At 46.0% G+C, this 20602-nt stretch overlaps 1 long non-coding RNA gene across 1 annotated transcript in view; it reads left to right on the plus strand.

The window, feature by feature from the left end:
* LOC147272505 (uncharacterized) overlaps positions 1-20602 on the plus strand; it is a 107867-nt gene that overhangs the window by 79800 nt on the left and 7465 nt on the right. The window lies entirely within an intron of this gene.

Consider the following 20602-nt stretch of genomic DNA (forward strand, 5'->3'; position numbering starts at 1 on the left):
TGGAACGAGCAGAAGAAACACGCAAATCTAACATAAATAATAGAAAGTATATACACCCATGCAAAGAAGATAATACGTACATAAGCATGCACTGGCACGCCTCAGACACACATAAACGTGGCGATGAAATCATCCTGAAATAAAAGAATGAAAAAAAAAACGCGTAGAAAAAGTGCAACGCAAATCGTTCAAAAGGGGTCGACGGCGTTGACAGTGAAGTTGAGAAGGGTCGAGGGTCACGCAGGCGTCTCTCCTCCCCTTTCTCGGAGAGAGAGAGAGAGAGAGAGAGAGAGATGCGTGGCTGACGTGAGCTGTCAGCGGTGACAAAGCACCGGTTTGGAGAAACTGTGAGGCCGAAGGCTGAAATGACAGTAATGTCGGTGATTACAGCTTTTACGTGAGCCGGAGGCCGCGGGGTCCTCAGTGATTATGTTCCAGCTGAGACCCTAGCGGTCCCCACTCATTGGTGTGTACGTCTGTGTTTACACAAGAGTGGATGGCTTACTGCTATATTGTCTCTGACGTCATGTCTGGTCTGCGGAGACAAAGGGATTACTCCAGCCTGCAGTAGCGGCTCGGTCCGTCAGATGTCATATTTGCCGAAGTATTTTGTCACAAAGTCTTCCTGCCGTTCACATCTGTGAGCGTGTGTGTGATCCCTCTCTCTCCCACACACTCCATCAAACCATCAATTAACATTTTCTCCCGAGGCTAAGCTGTCAGGATCGTGTTTTACTCTCTCATCTACAGCTGGATCAGATATACATGACGGTGTAAGAATACATTTGGAACATTAAAGACAAAATTTCTATTTTACCGTCTCTCTACTCCAGAAGGTTCTGATTGCTATAGTTGGCAAACCGTCAAACTTCAATCAGCCTGCACTGGGTAAATACTGCTGCGACGGCAAAAAAAAAAAAAGTAAGTAAAAAGGAAAGGTTGATGTGGTCAGAAATGTTTCTGTGTGCGTTTCTGTGGGGATTCATTTATCAGACGCACAGAAGAACAACGATTCGCGGTTAACGGTACTTCCGGGTTTTTGTTTGGATTTGGCCTCAGCACGTCAATTTGTCAAGTGTGATGGCAAAGTTGGACGCGGTCCGAGAGCTGCAGCTGTGATGGACTGAGTTTTTAACTATTGAAAATTGTGTGTGTGTGTGTGTGTGTGTGTGTGTGGGCGTATGACTTAAGGCTGACTTATTCCTGCAATGTAGGGTCTACATGGTCCCTTGGCGCGACAGCTCTACAAGGAGATTCTGGGTATAAATACAGAATCTGCAGTTGAAGGAGAGAATACTTCTGGCTTCTGTTCGAGTCGCTTTGACCAATCAGGTTTGAAATGAGAGTTTCTACGGAAACACAAACTCATAAAAATGGCCGCAGCGTGACGAGTTAGCATGAGCTGCTGTGGTGGCTTCAAACTGTTAATTGAGTGTAAACTTTTGAAACAATCCCCTCACATTCATCGTCTCTCAACAACCCAGGACTTGGAGCAGTCTTTTGTTTCAATAAAATACACTTGACGAAGCGATTTCATGAAAAAAAGAGGGATGAACTTACGTCATAACTAACAGGCAGCAGGTGGAAATACACCAGTAGGGACAAACATACTCGCTAAACGAGACCCAGGTGATTCAGATGAATGGAACGGCCGCAGAGCCAAGAAGAGCTGAGAAACGGCCTCCTCTGACCCCAGATCTGCTCTTAGTCGCCCTGCAGACTCACTCCTCTCAAACAAGCGTCCACAAATAGAGACAGACATTTGAATGCAGCCGGCAGGTCAGGCTCAGGTTGCGTTGATGGGATCTTTCTTGGAATTCTGGCTTCTCTTTTCTCCCTTCTAATTACCTTGTTTACTTTCCTGAGTAGAGTTAAAATGAGTTTTAAAGTTACCCCCCCCCCCCTCCCCTCCTTTAAAATAAAAAAAGGAGTTTTTTTGGGCAAGACATAAGTGGGATTATAGGAGTCAGTCACCACAGGGAGGATTGATAAATTCCTGCAAGAGTTGTAAACAGAAAAAAATAGAAAGTGTCATAAATCAGAAAAGGACACAAGCAGGATACCTGTTTTCCTGATGTGACTAATAAATCAAGAAAATAGTTTCTTGTTGCAGTGCGGAGGAATGACATTTGAGAGACTCATGGGTTGTTGTGAAAAAATACAACACACACACACACACACACACACCTCTCAGCTAGCTTATGTCATCAAGATAAATATGGAAAGTATGTTTAGGGGAAAATGTGACTTCGGTGTGTGTGTGTGTGTGTGTGTGCAGTCATTTAGAAGTCTATACATGTATTCATACCCATAAATCTGCATCCACTTCTGTGTGTGTGTGTGTGTGTGTGTGTGTGTTTATGACCAATGCCAAATAAGTAAAAAGGGGTAAAATATGTTTCTCTTTTGAAAAGCTGGTGTGTGTGTGTGTGTTTGTGTGTGTGTGTTTTCACCGCGCTGACCTCTCGCGTCATTCCCTCAGTGGAAAGACTTCAGAGGACACTCGGGGTTCTCGCGTTTTGGAACGATTAACTCTTGTCAGCGGCCATTAAAGAGAAGCTGGAAAACAAACGCGAGAAAGAAAGCGTGAACGGGAATATTTTTCTGCTCTTTAAAAGGTTCACAAACCTCTCAGGACGTTTTGTTCGTGTCGTTAATTACACCAGTTCTCAGGAACGCTTCCAGGAAGAAAGAAACAATAATAACAATAAGACCTTTTTCAAGTTAAGTGTGTGTGGTATGAATATTACATCCAGAAAGTAGCCACAGCCCCACCTTAGCTTTTATCTGCTGCCAATACAAATGCTGCAACTAAAACAGGCAGTACTTCTTGCCATACCTTTGGCGCGTCCTACCGAAGCTTTGGAGTTGCCAGACAATCCTCCAAGGCATCTAAGTGATCTCAAATGTTAAAAACCACTGCCAACGCGCGTTATCATCGCGCAGCTTCACGTGTTTTCCCACGGCGGCGAGACCAAATCGTTCAACCTGAACATCACAACTGGTGAATCTTTTAAAACCGCTTTTAGAGAGCTGCTAGTGTTCCGCCAACCGGCACGTCTGCAACCACTTTACGCCGAAGAATAGCGGGGAAATGAGAAGCCACACCGGCTCCATCTGTTTTCAGACCATCTGAAGGTGGGGAGTTTTTCAGCACATCTCTGACATGTCAGTCAGAGGCCTCTAGTTTGGATGAATGTGGGGGGAAAAAGACAGTTTGTTTCCACAAAGTAATTTGGAGTGAATAAACCGGGCTATGCAATGTTCATTTCCACCACAAGTTGGCGTTATAGGCGACGTTACACACAGCTGTGCGAACAGTTGGTCGTTGGCACAACTCTTCTTTTAATAAAAACGACTTTGAGGTATTACTTTTGTGCGATTTGAAAAACCAACAAGCCGTAAATGTCGAGAGTGTTGAATGCTTTGCTGTGGCTCGTAAACACAATCTTGTACAAGCCCCGCCCCTCGCCTCACCGGGGCTCCCGCACCCACTCCCCCCGTGCACAAACGTCCAAACAAAACAGAAACATGAACTACAGACAGACAGACGGCGGCGGCTCTGCTGACACAGTCACCGCCACGTATGTCTGGAGGCCCAGAAGTGGTGATTGAGCCAGATTAATGTTGTGTAAATCCACATTTCATTTTTAAGGAGCTGCTCCCGACACCACTTCACCCGGGTAACCATCTGTACCGTCCCCTCTTTAACTTTGCCTAACTTGTCCCCAACCGCTAGCATGAGCAGCCCGAACCCCAGCGCGCATATGCGGCTTGGAGGACGGCGTGATCGCAAAAACACATGGGAGCCACGGAGGAAGAAACAACAAGCAGTCGGAGGAGTCAAACACTTGCGCTTTAATCCCCGCGTCTGCGCTTCGTCCGCAAAAAAAAAAAGAAAAAAAAGAAGTTGTTTGTTTTGTTCGGCGCACAAGCAAGTAAATATGTCAGGTTTAATGTCTGCCGTGTCTCGGAAGGCCGCTCTGGTTGGTGCACACGTGGGATTTCAGAGAGGAATGCCTTCACATACATCCCCGCTGATGAGAAACACATGGACGCTGGAGCTCGTGATGGATCCGCCGCAGGGCTTCTTTCTTTTTTTTTAGAAATGCAATCTGAAGATTTGATGCCGCTACAGGAAAGAATGGATCCACACTGATGTGGCCGCCACGGTCCTTCGCAGTCTGGCCTCTTGTCTGTCAGAGCCTGGTATTCCCAACACACACACACACACACACGTGCGCGCGTGCGCGTTACAGAGTGGGTCAGTAGGACAACCTCGACCATGTGTTTTTTTTTTTTATCCCCACCGATAGAAGAAGGCTCGCGCAAGAAACCACTCGATACACGCGTACGTTTTACCGCATTAACTGCACTTTAGGTGTATTTGTACCACATACATCTAGACAAAGAAGTAATCTGACACTCACTCAAGTGAATCTGGGGACGCGTCTTCCGAGAACAATCTCTGAAAATGAGAGAAGCTCTCTTCTTTCCAGGTCAGGACTGCGCCGTGGTCGCTGACTAAACGCCTCATGTCTGGAAGGAAATGCCTGAATCATCTTCCTGCTCAATAAAGAAATCCCCTCAATCCTCTTTTACTCAACTATTATGATGTCTTTAAAAAAAAATACTGGGTTTTGGAGAAATTAAATCCTCATTATTATCTTGCGTCCATGATTTTTTTTTTTTTTTTTTTGGTCCTCTTTTAGGAATGTTAAAAAAATGACAACGTCCCGTTTGAAGGGGATAACGTTCCGTCCCTCTTTTCAGGAGACCACAACAACAAAGGGCATGAATCTTCCTCATAAAAACAGAGTTTGGGAACTTCCAGAGAGTTCTAACTTCTCTTTTTAAGCTTCATTTTTTTTTTTGATGTGCTAATAATCGTTTTTTTATTCAATTAGGACTCAAGGCTGTGAGGCAGAACTCCGTCTTCCACGTGCAACCGTTTAAAGCTGCTGCGTGCTTGAGCGCGCGCGTCTTTATTTGAAGAAGGCTCCTCACGCGCGCCGTTGCTGTACCGTCGACCAAATGATCCGTGAAGTCTGAAACATGAGGAACTGCTCATATTTGGGAACATTTACGAAGCTGATTGACAAAATTGATTTGTTTAGCTTTCCTGCGGAAGACGGCTTCACGGTTTACTCTTTGGCAGACGTCGACGCACGCAAATCTGTCACTCAGCAGTCGGTAAGCTTGTTTGTGTGTGCGCGGAGGCAGGAACATGGACTCTGTGGAAGTGAACGAGTGTGTGTTCATCCCGCAGTAAGCGGGCTGTGGAAGAAATTCCATGTGGTGTGTGTCTTGATGGTCAAGGCCGCGCGGAACTTCTGACGTGGAGCGTCGTCACGCCGCTTTTGGGTGCTCTAACACCGGCTACCATTCATTGAGCTAAGCTAACTACAGTAGCTGATCTCTATGGGTCTTGAGCTTCCGTTGCCAGAATTTTCTCCATTTCCCAAAAGAAACATCCCATTGTTCGGTAACAGTACAAGCCAAATCATAATCCTAGTGGGCGGAGCCAAGCCAAGGATGCAGCAAAGGTGCCTGAGAAATCGCGCTCCTTTCAGGAAACTTGCCTGTATTTGTCGTGTAATTTCACAGCTCTTCCCTCAAAAATGTCTGCATGCTAACTCGTTAGCTCAGAGTTGGATGTTACCTCCCGCAGCAAGGGAGGACTTGCAAGAGTTTGAACAGGAACCCAGACTGCCGGCTGAGAGGAGGGCTCATGTCCGGCTCCGGGGAGAAGGGCAACTAAGTACATTTCCCCCAAAAGTTTAAATTTGTGTCTTTTCCAGTCTGACTTGAGAATCCTCTGAATAAACAACAAATAAGCAGCCGATGGTGTTCAAATAAACCAACCTAAAAGTTGCTTCCTCTGTAAGTCGAGCCCCCCCCCCCCTTTTTTTTTCTTTTCCCTGGCCGGGGCAGGAGATCGGCTCGTGCCTCTGTGACATTTTTATGTTCAGAACTGATTGAAGGAGCAGGATCCAGTCGAATATCTTACAAATTGTCACATGGAAGGAGTGTTGAACGGTCCAGATGTGCTGAACAAAACCGGCTGTTCCTTAAAACGTATTTTCCGTCACACTCTGTCCACGGGAGGGTGACTCGACTGCACATCTGGGGAACACACTCTCAGCTGTTTCACTCATCACTCCTCCCCCCCCCCCCCCGAATGTGGATGTTTGTGAGCCCACAACCAAGTTCTCTGACTTTAGATGCCACATGTGTAAAATTAGAGGAATTTCCTTGAAAAATAACTCCAAAAAATTACAGTAAACACACTCAAGTTTGGCTATGAGAACATCAGCCATGAGATTCTGACATTCTGGATGCATAAACACAGTCCTCACTCTCTCGAAAGCTTTTCTAAATCCCCGTGGCAGGATCCAATACCCCCACCCACCCTTCATTTTGCTTTCTCCCCAGCTGAGCCCCACCCAAGCAGGGTAAACTTAGGTCTAGGCCTCCCTGGAGCTCCTCGCCGCCAGCGCTGGTCACCAGGAGGTCAGACACAGCACCAGAACCCGGGTCAGAGGCTTTAATGGGTCCATCCAGTCCTGGGAAAAACAGCCTGGGGAAATGAGATAAAGAGATACCCTGAATATAATCTAATATTTTGTACTGAGATAATTTTACAAATCCAGTTGAAGAATTTTTTATTTTGTTTAATTTTAGCTAATGGTTCCCGTTATTTCACTATTAATGTTATTTGTTGACACATTTAAAAAAGAATGTGTCTCTGACTGGAAAAATGTGGTTCGAATGTCTTGAGAAGGAAATAGTTTGGCAATACACTGCGAAATTAAACTAATTGTGTGTGTGTGTGTGTGTGTGTGTGTGTGTGTGTGTGTGTGTGTGTGTGTGTGTGTGTGTGTGTGTGTGTGTGTGTGTAAGAGTCACCACATGAATGTGTGGAGTCAGACAGGGATGGGCAGCGGTCCTGTCGCTTGCCAGCTCCCTCGCACTTTTGTCCCGGTACGTTTCAGTGAGGCAATAACATTCATAACTGCTTGAGCCTGGTTTTTGACAAGTTTTTAAATTCTTCTGGTCTCATTAAACATCAGCGCGGGGGGTTGGGAGAAAATGAGCACTTCGGCAGTCACCGAGTGTCAGAAAAACTGTCTGTGACATCAGGATTTGTTCTCACGAATGTTCTCATTAGTGTAGAATCCCAGTCCTTGTCTTAGTTTGCTGGAACATCTTATATCTCTTGTGAGTTTAGTGAAAAAAACATCAGGAGGAGGAGCTCAAGGCGAGGCTGATGAATTCAGGCAGTTGAAAGGTCTTTTTACTGGTGGATTTCTTTAATCAGGCGTAGCTTCGTTGTAAGAACAGGGCCGCTTTCTGAATTATCAGAAGAGTTCGTTGTGTTCCGATTAGCATAAATCTGTTGCTGGCCCGTTTATTTCCTGATAGTTTTATTTCCTTTCTTAACGTCGATCAGGTACGCATGAGTTTGTGGTGATTTGTCTCCTCGTCCAAGGAGAGAGAAAGAAGCGAAGAGAGGAAGTCGGGGGGCGGATCTTCAACGAGCCGGTTAGTAGAACCGACTCTTTTAAGTGAACGATGCTAGTCAGCTCGCATCTGAGAGCTGAATTTTTTTTTTTTTTTTTTTTTTTGCCGCACGTCTGTCTGACGTGGTTATGTGCGTTCGACCACTCACGCCATCAGTAAACAAGCTGGAGCGGAGAAGTAAAAAAAAAAAAAAAATCAGTCGCTAGAGAGCTTGAATTTGCAGGGTGACAAATTAACCAAAAAAAAGTCAGAAGAGGAGAATGTTATTACCGGTACGATCCTAATGAACCACCCCCCCACCCCCCCCCCCAAAAAAAAAACAACAACCAAAAAACTGCTGTGAAAGTAGCAGTTCCCCATCAATAACAGCCAAAAGCTAATATAGTGACAGAATTATGTCCCGGTCAAAGCTTTTTAACCCCACAAATGTAAAACATATTTGCCGTTCTCTTGTTTCAGGTGGTGCAGCGTTATCTTGACAGTTTCTGAGGAAGGCTTGAGGTTATGGGCAGAGCAGGCTTCGTGTGTGTGTGTGTGTGTGTGTGTGTGTGTGTGTGTGTGTGTGTGTGTGTCGGGGGGGGGGGGTCCGAGAAGTACTGCTAAGTTTCTCCAATTTGCAGTAAAACTTAAGATTCATAAATGACGTTTTTTGTTAAAACCATTTTTTTTTCCTGCTCATGTTAAAAGCATGTGGTTGTTCGCGTACATACCTTCAAGACAAATGTGACTTTGCACACACACACACACACACACACACACACACACACACACACACACACCCATGTGCAAGGTCATAGCTACCAAAACGTACCCTCAAATTACCATGCGGTTTAGCGAGCACAAAAGTATACGAGCCCACTCAATCCTGCTGTTGTCATGGCAATGACCAATAGGGGCTGGGAGGGTTAATGAGGGAGTCGCAGCTAGCCAAGTGTCAGTCATTCAGCTGGCATGAATTCAAAGTATGTGGGTAAACAGGAATTAGGAATGAGAGAGAGAGAAATGATGGAGGAGATGAGGAGGAGGAAGGTTGGAAAGCACCTGAGGTGTGAGTCAGGGGAGGATGAGGAGGAGGGGGGGGGGGGCAAGTCACAGCTGCAATAACACTGTCTGGCAGTCTGAGGGAGAGCTGCTAGACTTACACACACACACACACACACACACACACACACACACACATACACACACGCTTAATGCATGCTTGTACATACATGTGCTCTAAAAGCATTTACTCATTTGCCAAGACTGTGTCACACAACATGTGTGTGTGACCTCAATACACATTAATCAGCAGCTGCCATCTTTCTTTGAACACAATGCAAGAAGAAAGTCGTTAGAGGTGCGCGCACACACACACACACACACACACACACACACACACACACACACACACACACACACACACACATATATAAACACACTTGCAGGTCATCTAGTACAGCCAGCCAGCCACAGGCCAGGCCGCAGCCACAGATCCACACCCCCACATCTGGCAGGCCCTGGATCTGAGACCTGGCCTTGGCCTCACTTCACAGCCTGTGGTGGTCTGCTTTCAGGTCTGGCTTTCCCCAAAAGCATTTCGCCTCGCATCTTGTCTTTGCATCCGGTGAACCCGGAGCTGAACTTGAGACGGAAAGAGACGAACAAGGCGTTTACATTCGGAGTTTTGTCATTATTGGAGGTCATGGGGGTAGAAAACATATCGGGGGATGTAGACGAGGCGGCGAGAAGGTAGTTTACTGACACACAAAGACGGCGTTCGTTGTTAGCAGCCGTACAGTGAACAGAACCTTTTTCTGTACAGCTGCGCGGTGAATGTGACATGTTTTCTTTCTTTTTTTTTTATCGTTCTGGTGAGGAAATGACATCACCTCGCTAACTCCTCATGAGTTTGTGAACACCCTGCAGAAGCTGCTGCTGCGCTCGGGCGCTGCATAGGAAATAATAACTGTACATCACGGGTAGCAATTAACCCGCTGGACTCGTTTCAGGATGATTTTGACTCATCTTGACGTCCCTCACGATTTTAGTGAGGATTTTTCTTTCGGTTCTTGTACAAGTTTTGAAGAAAGTTGAAGAAAAAAAGCTTCAGATGCCTTGAATCACTTTGGCAGGCACTGTATTTATGCAAAGTCTCGCTTTGAAACTTTCTGAGGCGATCGTTTTTGGCCACCTTCTACACGTGGAACCTGCCAGCGTGATTAAAGGCGCGCTAACATGATTCTAAGATTCTTCTCCGACTCTTTTGTTTGCTTTGAGATGCTCTTTTCAAGTTTTTCCCGGTTCCATTTTCAGCTGCTACTCACCTGTCAATCGGTCCTCCTATGCCCCGCCCACCTCTTCTGATCCAATCAGTTCCATACCTGCTGCGTGTCTGTCAACCTCTTGGTAACTGTCTCATCAGTTGCAGGCCTGGGTTCTGTTTTGTCAGTCTGTTCTTGAGCTGATTGTCAAGAAGAAGGCGGTTGAGAGCAAACGATGTTCCGTTTTTGCGACACCTATAAAAATAAAAAGGCGAAGGATTCGTGTAGAAAGGGTGATCGTCCACTTTCGACACAACAAACGAAGCCTAATTAAACACAAGGATGACGCTTGTTTGCATCCCTCTGGACTTCCCGTCCGTATTCATCCACCGAGTGTGATTTATGTGCGTTTTAACGTGTTTACCGCTACACACCACAGAGCGGAGGAAGAGCGAGAGAATAAAAAGCAGCAGATAAAACAAAGATGAAAGCGACTCCGGGCGCAGGAGGGAAAACACTTAGGGGGAGGTATGTTTATGAACGCAGCTTAAGATCATAATCGTGAAAACACGAGGCTGCAGAAAGGCCTGAGTCGGCTGGAGGGCTCCGTCTGGTGCGGGGCAGGGCCGAGGCTGCTCCTCCTGCTGCAAGAGGAAAAGCTTTCTGCTGCTTTAACAATGAGCGCTGACCCGGCTGCCGCTTTTCTGTGAGCTCAGCAGATGTCGTCTGACGATACACACAAATGCAAGCGTCACCTGGATTAGCTGGTCTCAGGTCAGAGAGTGGCTTTGTTATGGAGGAGAGGAGAACAAGAGGAGCAGCAGGAAGGAGAGAAGGTCTGTCTTGACACGGTCAGTAGGACACGTATGGTCTCACTGTTAGTTTTAACACGGGACTTTGATTCAGATCAAACTGAGAAGCTCCAGTACCAAATGAGGTAGACCTGAGTGGGCCTTTAGGTTTCCCTTTTAGTCCTTCATAAGAGAACCTACCTGGAAGCCTGGCGTTAACCTGGTTGACTCGCCTCACCTGGTATACTAGCTTTAACCTGGTAGCCTGGCCTTAACCTGGTTGACTAGCCTAAACCTGGTATACTTGCTGTAAAATGGTAGCCTGGCCTTAACCTGGAAGCCTGCCTTAACCTGGTAGACTAGACTTAACCTTGTGGACTAGTTGTAACCTTGTAGACTAGTTGTAACCTGGTAGCCTGGCCTTAACATGGTAGACTAGCCTTAACATCGTATACTAGCCTTAATCTGGTAGCCTGGCCTTACCTGACAGACTACTCTAAAACTGGTATACTAGCTTTAACCTGGTAGCCTAGCCTAAACCTGGTATACTAGCTTTAACCTGGTAGCCTGGCTTTAACCTAGTAGACTAGCCTAAACCTGGTATACTAGCTTTAAAATGGTAGCCTGGCCTTAACCTGGAAGCCTGGCTTAACCTGGTAGACTAGACTTAACCTTGTAGACTAGTTGTAACCTGGTAGCCGGGCCTTAACATGGTAGACAAGCCTTAACATCGTATACTAGCCTTAATCTGTTAGCCTGGCCTTAACCCGGTTGCCTGGCCTTACCTGGCAGACTAGCGTAAACTTGGAAGTCTGGCCCTAACCTGGTTGACCGGCCTTAACCTGGTAGTCTGGCCTTAACCTTTGAGACTAGCCTGAACTTGGAAGCCTGCCCTTAAGACTAGTCTTCCAGGTTTAGATTAGTCTAGGTTAACGTGGAAGACTAGTCTTAACCTGGGCTGCCACACACCAAGAACCACATTTCAAGAGTGGATCCTTCTCATGAAAATATATCGGACACATCCTTGTTTCTGTGGCAGCTGCAAGTCAAGACTGATCAATATTTAAACAAGCTGAGTTATATAATCATGCATTTTTTGTGGCAGAGAAAGTAATAGTTTGGTGTGTGTGTCACATACCAAACCCATTTTTTACGGCGTCCTTCCTGTCACAGGAAACATATCTGCAGATTAACTCGGGGCTAATTTCTTCCTGGACCAGCCAAACCTCATTCATCCAGTTCTTTTATCGCTTGTTCCACAGTAGCGGTATCCCAGCATGCACTGAGCAACCAGCGGGGGGAACACCCTGCATAGACCTGTTGACTGAGCCAGCGTAGAAAACACCCTCAGACAACAATGCTGTCCATGTTAGCCAGCTAGCCTCTTAATGATGCTTCACTTTACAAGCAGTTTCTCGGTGTGGAAAAGTTTTGCAGCCACTCTGAGGCTAATCTGGACCCTGCAAACAAGGAGCGTTGAATCAAAACAGGGCTCTTCCTCCCTCTCTCTCTCTCTCTCTCTCTCTCTCTCTCTCTCTCTGACCCTCCAAGCAGCTTTTTATCCTCCCTGTGAAATGTTCTACAATAATAACTTGGCAACTGGAAATTCAGTTCCTCTCATAAAAGCCTAATTGCTCCTCCTGGTACTTCCGTACACACACCCCCCCCCCCCCCCCCCTCCTCTTCACCTCCTTGTCAGACAATCACACACATAAAATTGTGACGCGGCAGCGCCAAATGGAAACACCTTGAGATGGGTGTGTCATAGCTGCCGGCGTGGACTCTTTTTTTTTTTTCTTTTTTTTTTTAACACAAGTGCGGCTCACTCACACGTCCACAAACCTGGAGAATCATTCCTGCGTTCACGTCCAAACATCACCGTCCTGACTCAGCTCTGAAACACGCTAAATGACCTATAAGTGTGTTTGGCCTCTACTTTGGCCACGGTGAAGGAAAGTTTTCAGTTATGGATGACATGTCGCCATGAAAAGAGAGATTTATTCCAGAGTCCTTTGGGGTTAAACATGTCACGAGGGCCATAGCGCAGTAGCTCAAAAACAAGCCAGGCTCACAGAGCTACCTTTATGCTGCGCCAAACCACGGGAACCCAACAAAGGAAGGGTGACTTCACTTCATACTCTACCCCGCAGGAAAAAATTCTGGTACATTTATGCATGATTATGACATTTTATATGGTATTAAAAGTTCCACAGCGAGTTTAGTGACAGTTTTTAAAGCTTCTTCATCCTTGAACAGCGGAGAATGGAGGCAATTGAAGTCCATCCACATGTCTAGAAGGTGTAGGTACACAGAATTTGATCAGAAAATGCTTCAATTTGCTCGGGATGCAATCCATCAGACGAAGAATCGAAGGTGTTCAAGGTTTTACATCATGTCTACAGCAGTTTTGCTCATCTGTGACAATGAGGTTCACTCTTGCACATTGAATTCATAGAGAACCTGCTACATTCCTTTGGGAAACACGAGAGCGAAGGTTTTAGAACAAATAACGCCGCAGCCCGCACCTGACATAAGAGCTGAAACGGCGGACCACACAGTTTGTGCCCTGAGAAACTCTGCTACAAAATCTATTAACACAACAAACCGCTTGGGTGTAATTTCCCCAACAGATGAGCCAGCGTCTCCCTGCCAGGGAATGTCCTGTGGATGTCAAGACATTAAAAAAAATGAAATAAAACAAAAGAACCCTCAGTAAATCTGCACAGCGTCGGTTCGCGAGGAGCAGAGAAGACCAGGGAGCTTTTAATTGGATTAGATCGAAAACGAGATAAAACGCAGAGTTTGGTCTTTAGACTCTCCGGGGTGCTCGGATTTACCTCGTTTTACCCCAAAAAACTCGGACGAAAACACTCCCACCCATCACAAGTGCTGGTGTGAACGCACCGAGACGAACGGCCGGGATCAGACTGAGAACAGGAGGTCCAATCATTTTGACGCTGACGTAGTCGGAGCTGTCAGGTGTGAACCTCAGAGTCTCTCATCCCGCACTCAGGACCTCTCCCTCTGCTTCGTGTATGTCCCCCGAATGATGTAACGGGATGGAAAAAGATGATCATTTTTATTAAGAAATCTTTTCTGGTGTCGTAATACAAACAGAAAAAAATAGCAAATCATGAGTGATTTTTTTTTTTTTTTTTTTTTTTTTGTCCAATGAATGAAGAAGAAAAGAATTAAAAAAATGATGTTGTTGTTTTTTTTAATCTCGCGAGCCACATTTCCACTTTGGCTGCTGGCGAGAGCTTTGGTCTCGTCTGCGGCGTCTTAGATCATCGTTGGGCGTGGACTTGACAACGGACGTTACAGGAGCTGACCGCTCCTCAAAACGCCATTGGATTTGGTTTAAATTTTTTTTTTTTTTTTTTAAATTCACCATCAAAACCTGGGACGTTTCCCCACAGTTGTGTACCCCACAGTTCACTTTGTACCCTCTCTTAACCAAAAAGGTCCATTTTTAGACCCTTGACCATCAAAATTGTACTTTTGAGGTAAGGAACGTACTTCTTTACGGGAAAATTCTCCAAAAAACACACCTCTTCCAGTCATGCAGCAAGACTGAAGTAACCACGCAAGACGTGGAACGACGCGTACGAGCCACAAGGTTTGAACTGTTTATTGCCGTGTGTGTGTGTGTGTCCGTGTCACGAGAGGGATGATGCGAAACGTCCCGTTGGTATTCTCCACCCATTTGTGTTAAATCAAACTGTCGCCTTTAAAGAGATGAAAGCCGACCGCGTCCAAGCCCGCCGCTTTGTTCCTGTCGGCTTCCTGCCGTTAATGACACCCGCCCCTGCTAACTGTGAAAATAAACCCACGTCACGGAAGCTGCAAAGCTCAAAGGTTGAATGTCAATGTCAGGGTTAACGTCGAGATCGGAGCCTGATCCACGATCAAATTGTTCAGTTTATCCCAGAACGGTTTAAAAAGATCTATTTGCGTATTTCGACTAAAAGAATGACTTCAAAAGCTACCTGACAAAGAAGTGGCGAAACTAAATCCTCCCTCTTATCATTAATTACTTCCTCTGAGCATTCAAAGTCACTCAGCCGTCGGGGGTCTGATGGGATAACGTTCCCGCTTTCCAGTTGTACACACCTGCCGCTTTTTTTGGCTTTGTCCTGTGGGAAGCTGCCCATTAGACCAGATTAGATTACACACACACACACACACACACACACACACACGCACGTAGTCACTATAGTTTTCAGGCGGCGTATTGATTGCGGATACTCCTGAGCTCAGTCAAGGAAATCCTGATGGATGAGATGTGCGGGTGGGTTGGGCTGCTGCTAGTTACCTCCTGGCCGTCACGCTGCCGGGATTTTCCGATTTTTTTTTTTTTTTTTTTCCCCCTCCTCGTGGATTTTTCTGCAGAAAGATTTCGAACCGTTTGACGCAGACGCCTCCCGAGCTAACACCCATTGTGCTTCTCTTTTCACCCTTCCTCCAACTCCCTCGCTCTTAGTTAATAGGGAACGATCAATCAGGGTCATTTCCTGTGCAGAGTGGAAATCCTGTCTCACAGGATGTGGCTTAAGAGGGTCATGGGCACTAGACACTAAGTGGGCAAGAGCAGCAAATCCCCCCAGCCCTTCATGTCAGGAAATCTCTACATGCCACTATGCTCTGTGTGTGTGTGTGTGTTTGTGTGTGTGTGTGTGTGTAATGTATGTCTCAGCACCTGAGTGCAATAAGGAAGTCACTACAGGCCCAGTTTTCGCTCCACTTAGTTTCTAACTGCATTTTTAATGAGATGAGAAAAATCCTGCAGTTTTCTGTGTCCAGAGTGATTTCTAATTTCACCATTCGCAGACGTTACAGCGCCACGCTAAGAAGGTGAGAGAATGGAAACTGTATATTAGTGTGTGTGTGTGTGTGTGTGTGAGAGAGAGAGTGAGCGAGAGAGACACTGAGAAGTTGTGTAATCCAGAGCAAAAACTCACACACAGATGCAAATAAAGGGTTGTCAAACACAGCCACCTCTGGAGCGTCTTAAAAACATTCCAGAGCGGAGGCCGGAACTTTCAGTCCGGCTTGGACGCTAAATTTCGGTTCACATGTATTTTGTTGTATCCCCCCCCCCCCTTTTTTTTTTAGAACCGTTTTGAGGTCTGTGTTGCCTGAGCATCTGTTGAAACGTCCTTCACACTCCTATACAGATGAAAGAACCTTCTGGTGTCTGTAAGACTGTAAGAACCCCCCCCCCCCCCCCAGTAAAAAAAAAAAAAAAGCTTAGCTTAGGTGGTGGAAACATCTATAATGATGAAGTGAATTTACATGCATGTCGGAAATATCTGGCAGGTCAGTTTCTGGGAGGGAAAAACAGTGGAATGATTCACGTGAAGCCAACTAGGTGGGGAGATTTATGGAGCTTAGAACAGAACTGGGCTCCGTTTGAAGATGCCCATGTGTGTCCCAGCTTAACCCCGGGCTGGACGGAGCGAGCTGGCTTCCCCTCAGATATTTCCGCACCGCATTTATTACCGTCATTGGAATTGAAACGGAATAATCCTGCAGACTGAATCCCAGCGGGAATGCGTTTCGTGACTTTATATAACCAGTAAGTAAAGTTTTAAAGATGCCCAGTGTCAAAAGTGGGTGCACAAGGCTGGATTTATCCACTGAAGAGCCCCCACTGAGCCTTTATTCTCCCTTAGTGAACATATCCACCGGGAACGTTCCGCAGTTCAAACTCCCTGCGAACGACTTTACAAGAACCTTCCGTTTTGGTCATTTTATGGTCCCATTGTGACACTACAAGGAGGACTTTACAGTTTTAATATTGTCCTTAGGTCATATGAATTTTTTTCTCTTTAAAGAGGGAAAAAGTTCCCCAGGTAGAAGTTCTACATTCCCAGAACATTCTGAAAGCATCCCAGCTGGTATGGACCTCGCCTCGTAATGTTCCCACTGGCTAGGAAGATGTTTTTAGTTTTCAAGGAATGGTCTGGGAATATTTATGGTTGCATATATCCAACGTTCCCTCTCGTTCTCATCACCAACTTTTAAAGGACTAAACAACGTTGTTTTTGTTTTTTTTGCGTCTGTGTATGCTCTTGCTTCAACCAGAGGAAACTTCCATAAACAGTCCGGCAAAATATCCACTGAGGTTCGCGGAACATCTGAAAAGGTCCCTGAAAATCAGTTGAATTAAAAAAAAAAAAAAAAAAAAGGTTTCCACATCACGTTCGTCCTGGAACATCGAGATGCCCCGCTAGCGTGAATTTACACCGGCAGAGACCTTCTCGGAACACTCTGGGAACATTCACAAACCATCGGGGCCCTCTCGGAAAATTCGGAGAACGTCGCACAAGATGTCCTTTACACCAGCAGAGACCCTCTCGGAATAGCGCCCTCTTGGAATGGGATCTCGGAATAGTCGTAGAACATTAGAGGTGTACTTTTTGGCCCCTCTTGGAACGCTGCGGAGAACATTCTGTGAATGTTGTAAGAGAGTTCCTTTAGACCGGTAGGAACTTTCTCGGTAGATCGCAGGAACCTAGAAGACTTGATTAACAGGACATCAGTTTTTAGAACAGAAAAAGAAGTCGATCGGCACGCTTACGGGTTCCTGACAGTTTGGAAATTCAGCACCGCCAAAAAAAAAAAAAATCGTGATTTTCTCCCCAAACTCAACTGCATCAACACATTTGAGTCACTTTCTCCAACCAGCGATTGTGCAGTGTGGACTTATTCCATCAGTGTGGGTGCAGCTAATGAAGACACTGACAGTCAGTCCTACGCAGGCCGGCGAGACCGCCGCGTGCTGATTAAGGGGTCCGCTAACAGAGGAACCATCAATCAAAGGCGGAATCACTCCTACTCTCGCCCTGCACACCTCTGCTGGGATGTGTTGTGTTTATCCAGCTGCTGGCTCGCTGCCTCAGACGAAGACCTCTGCTCCCGTGCAGGCGATCCAACCGAGTTAGCACAAAGACAGAAGACTGGGAGGCTGGGGTATAAATCCACGCGCTGCTAATTTACTTTCCGCTAATGAGAAGGAATTTTAGCTGGTATCCTCTGTTTTACGTGCATGACAGCTTCCAAATTCCGGAATTAATGTGAGGGCAAAAAAAAGGGATTCTCCCTCCATTCCAGACATAGAAATAAGCAACAAGATGTAAATAAAACAATGTGACTTTGAGGGACTCCTATGCAACGCCGCCAGAAGGGAAAAGTGTCCGAGGCAAAGGTGGGAAAGTGAGCGTTAAATCACCCACGTCGACAGGGATTTGCAGCTCTACACCCAGCAGAATGGACATATGGCTTAGCGGTTTGGAGGCGAAAAACGTCTTAAGTAATGGAGCCTGAAATAAGAGAGTAAAGGGGGGGGGGGGAAGCAGCGACAGAAACAGAGAACAGAAAGAAGTAAAACAAACAGGAGATTAAATTGTATTTACTTGGCTTTTGTTTGACAAGGTTAGTGCCGCTGAGAGTGAAAGTCTTACGAAATTAAATATATCCATGAAGTTATATAAATTACAAATACGAAGGGGATGCTATACTGTGATTCAAGGCAAATAGAGCCGGGAGAGGGTAGGATTTCTCATCCGTGGGGAGAAAAAAAGCAAAGTAAGGGAGCAGCTGCAGAAAGAAGGCAGGATATAAAATCTAGCTACTCCCATGGAATCCCCCAAACTCTTCTACCGCAGTTAGCTCGCTGCTTCTGGCTTTAGAAGGTCGCTGGGCGGTAAACAGTTGAATTGAAGTCACGTAATGCTTTCAAATCTATCCGAATATCAAGATTTCTATGAGACGGCAGAGGTAGAGCCCATCCGTGGACATCCTGATGGATTACATCTTTTGTAGAAAGCTAACAGTAAATGTGGAGTAGTACGCAACACGCCACAAAACCACAGTCAGCAAGTTCTCCGTTTTGTTGGGTCTCAAGATTCACCTGACTGTTACAGGCCATTTCCCTGCAGCCATCAGTCTCACGTCTCCTGCCCTGAACACACACGCACGAAAAAAAACCCCACACACATTCTGGGTTGTGAACTCATATTTTTCCCCAGCCTTTAGTTGTGGGAATACAGTCTGACACCCTAAGACAGCCAGCTAGTCCCTCAGCATTAGTCTGCTGTTCCCACACACACACACACACACACACACTGACATCATCTGATGACCACCACTGTATATCAACTTTATGCGTGTGTAAATAAATACAGACCCACTACATGTCTTTGAGAGTGTTTCGGTCTCCTCATCAGGGGGAAGGCCACCTGTTAGCAAAGAGGTTGTGAGTCACAGCAGCAAAAGCACCTAAATTGCCTGGTTTGTTGGGCCGTAATGGAAAAGTACTTAAATCCAGCCGACGCTGCAGTTTCTCACTTGCTCCCGGCTGGGATGAACCTTAAATAAAAGAAGCAGCGACATATAGTTTTTCCTCTCTGTTTGTTTTTTTCCCCCAGCTAAAATATAGGGACTGGTTCCTCAGTCGAGATTCCACCCCCACCCCTCTCCATCGCTCTGTTCTTGTCTTTGCAGTGTCTGGAGAACATATTAGAGAGACTACAACAGAACCAGGTCACACATGTCTATGCATTTTTTTTTTTTCTTCCTCTTCCTGTCTCATTATATTCCCCGTACTCAACGTAAACACGTAGCCGCCGCCGCCGCTTGAGGGACGAGCACATGTTTCTGGCTGCGCGCTTTTCACGCTGTGAACTGACCCCAACAGCCGATTTAGACAAAGACGTGAAAAATGTGGAACCCGATCTCCGTGTTCCATTTGAGCGTCCCTGCAAACGTACACGCTCGTCGGGTTTGAAGGGAAATTGAAGCGACACAGTCCGTCTAAAAAAAAACCCACAACTTTTAAAGTAAAGTGTCGCGATGATCTATTGATGTCACGAGGGTGCATAGATTCTACGCGGTTCTACGCAGCGCAGTTGATGCAATTTTGTGAGGAGTTCTATGTTTGGTACCAAATGTCCTGTCAGTTTACATGGCAACTTAGCGAAGGTTCCTTGAGTGGAACGCTTTCCTGTCTGCCGAGCTTTGCATGATCTGGAAGGATCGGGGATGTTCTCGATTCAGAGGAACTCGGGGAAGAATCGCTTGGAAGTTAAACGTTTAAACATCTTCAACTTCGTTATAGCAACACCCGCTGGTCGCCAGTCGCGACGCTGGTGCGAACGTGTGTAACCCAAGAATAACGAGTTCATTTGGGTCCTTGCAGCTGATGGGAAACAACCGCTGTTCTGTGTTTGTCTGACATGATTTCAACCAACATGTCATAATCTTTCACAGTCACTTTGTGGCTTGTTTATTGGGAAAGATCAAATAAAGTTCATGCCTTCATCAGAGGTGCTGACAGAGGCGTTTTCGTGTGTGTGTGTGTGTGTGTGTGTGAGTAAGCGTAAGAATTAATGGGACTTTGCTGACAGACAGGGAGGAATCCTTGTCAGAGACCTGGAGGAGGAAGGAGACTGAAGCACAGTTGCATCAGGGAGAAAAAATAAACCGCATCAACATCTTGTCTGCTCAACTCATGTTCTTTTCCTTGGCTTCTTCCCCAAATCCTAATGGTAATGACCCTGAAAACGACAAAATTAGGACCCAGATTGTGCTAAAATAGAACAATTTACGATTCAAATGAGCCACTTCAACGTCGGAGCCTGCAGTGTGTTCATCTTGGACTAATAAATCCTGGTTCCCTCGGTTCAAAACATGCAAATCCACATCTCTTCCATCTTCACCCCTCTGAAGTTTTACCACAACTAACCTCTCACCGCCAACAATAAGTAAAGACACTCCCTTCTTGATTAGATTTCCTGCCGCACAGAAGAAGTGACAGAAATATGGCTGTGGAAAAGTGCAGGTCAAAAGGATAGAGGTAAAGAAAGGTAGAGAGAGGGTGGAGGGAGAGTACTGGAAAGAGTTTAAGCACACACTCTGCAGAATGTGGGTGTGCTGGGTCCGCAGTCAGCAGCTAACGCATACTTTCTGTTGGAGAATATGGGTCACAAAAACACATTCCAGCTTCTGACCATTCATATGATCTCTGTGAATGCAAATGAC

The sequence above is a fragment of the Aulostomus chinensis genome, chromosome 1 (genome assembly GCF_037954235.1).
Source record: "Aulostomus chinensis isolate RoL2024-O1b breed Wild chromosome 1, RoL_Achi_v1.0, whole genome shotgun sequence".
NCBI lineage: Eukaryota > Metazoa > Chordata > Actinopteri > Syngnathiformes > Aulostomidae > Aulostomus > Aulostomus chinensis.